The sequence below is a fragment of the Melitaea cinxia genome, chromosome 17 (genome assembly GCF_905220565.1).
Source record: "Melitaea cinxia chromosome 17, ilMelCinx1.1, whole genome shotgun sequence".
NCBI lineage: Eukaryota > Metazoa > Arthropoda > Insecta > Lepidoptera > Nymphalidae > Melitaea > Melitaea cinxia.
The window spans coordinates 16,646,393-16,648,656 of record NC_059410.1 but is presented as its reverse complement, the minus strand read 5'-3'; the positions used below and the strand labels follow the sequence as shown (position 1 = coordinate 16,648,656).

General features: G+C 31.0%; 1 pseudogene; it reads left to right on the top strand.

Moving 5' to 3' along the window:
- The first annotated feature begins 1,107 nt into the window (after nucleotides 1-1,107).
- LOC123661962 lies at nucleotides 1,108-1,226 on the top strand (annotated as a pseudogene).
- Nucleotides 1,227-2,264: the final 1,038 nt, after the last annotated feature.

The window sequence follows — 2,264 nt, the reverse complement described above, 5'->3', positions numbered from 1 at the left end:
TTAAACATTGCAATGTATGTTTAACATAAAACCGTTTAACTTAAAAAGTTTTTTTACCTATTTTTATTAAATAATGCAGTGGGATCTCATCACCCTGTTTAAAAGTGTTTGATAACCCAAGTTAGAACAAACTGAGGTACAATAAAATAGCATTCGTTTATTTATACGTAGACATTTACATACATATTATAGGTATATATATAATGTCGTACAGATGTAGACTTTGTTTGCCTGACACGACATGCACCATGCGGATTTACCGTTATCACATATAATATTGTTTTTAATTTTGTTAGACTATTATTTAGTCCAAGTATAGCACATTGAGCATGTTTAATTATATTCAAACAAAGTTTACCAATTAAAAAAAAAAAAAACAATGGTAATTACCATATATATTTATTTATTTATTTACATATATTTTTCATTATTTTTTTAAAGTAAAATATTTACGCATATTGAGGATGGTAGATGGCACTGATAACATATAAATCTTTAAGCCTAGCGCTCTAAAAAAAAAGAATTTCTTACTGTACTGGGTAAGAGGACGATCGTGAATACATTAAATGACATTAAAAATTATAGATAAAAAAAAATTACTAAAAAAAAACCACGCTTTTATAGCTAATCGACCAAAAAAAAGTAGAAAATAATTTTTAATTACAAAAAGTTTTTATTACAGTGGTAAAAGATCGAACAATCAATCATATTAATGAATTACTTCAAAAACCACCCAAAAATTGTTTGTGCTTTTGATTTTTTTTAAATTATTTAAACTAAACTATAAAATATTCACTTAAGCATGTAATTTTATTTAATTTTTTTTTCCGTATTATATACTTTGAATAATAGCTAAATAAAAGAATATTTATTTTAAATGCTGGGCGTATGAAGGTCCATAATCACCTTGGACAGGAAGTAGAACGTGGATAGAGAACGACAACGGCAAAACAGAATTTTTCTAGCAACTTTTTAATTATTAACTAGCGACTCGCCCGGGCTACGCACTGGCAATGCTGATACTAAATATACTTACAGAATGTCTTTATATACAACGTTCACAGTTTTTTTGTTATTAGACAATACAAAACATGTTTTATTTAGAAGTTAAACGTCCATACCACGTTGAATACACCGGTTCTCGTCCGATCACCAAAGATCAGCAACGTCGGGCGCGGTCAGTACTTGGATAGGTGACCGCCTGGGAACACCACGTGACGTTGGCTTATTAAGTTATTGCATAGCTTCTATCGCGGGCCTTGAGCGCGGGGACCGAATCCAGAAATTCCGTAACGAAAAAACCTCACGCTCCCCACTCCGACGGGCACGGAGGTGTGGCTTGAAGGCCGTGCATCGTCTAACGTCGTTTCAGTTCGGCAGTCTTCGACACGGCGTTGTGTGCGTGCGATTAGACGTATTGTACGACTCTACGAAACTCGCACGAATCGAGACGAGCTGCTCCGAAATCGGACGAATACATAAGCAGCTGTTTATGAGGATATTAAGTCGCAAACTTATGTTTCTTATTTCAGTTATCATAAGCCTATAGTTTCAATGATAAATATTCCTGAATAACCAACAGCTACTGTAAGATAATAAAACCCACATGTATTGTAAAATAATAAAAATATTTTAAACAATATTAACTTTTTATTTATTTAGTAAAAGAAAAAAATTCGTTTTCTTATCGGTCACCACGCTCAAAAAGTGTAACTTGAATTAATATGAAAGAAAAAGAAATACTGCATAAATAAAATAAATAAATAATTATAATTGCTTATGTTGATACAAAATGCTATGCAATAGCTGTACCGCGGCAGTCCCCGAGTGCCACACGTCTTTTTTTGTTTTTGTTTTTCAGTTTTGTTTTTGTTTTTTTTTTCAATTAGTTTTTGTAATTTAGCTTAACATAAAAAAAAATTAAAGATTGCATAAGTAAAATAATTTTTTATTAGAATATCTATTCTTCTTCGAAATTCGAGATACGAAATGTAAACAGTCTATAATTTAACAAAACACATCATGTTCTTGCGGATAATTTATTCTTTCATGGCATACACAAGAATGAAACATTAAAGGACTTTTTTACAACTTACAGAAAACGTCGTGAAAAATAATGTTTAAAAAATATATATACTACGTTCACAGCTCGACAAAACAGAGCCACCTAGTGTGTGCTATAGAAACTACAAAGATTGTTAAATTAATATCAATAGTATTACATTACAAACTAATAACTAGATAGCGCTTGAACGGAAATCTAA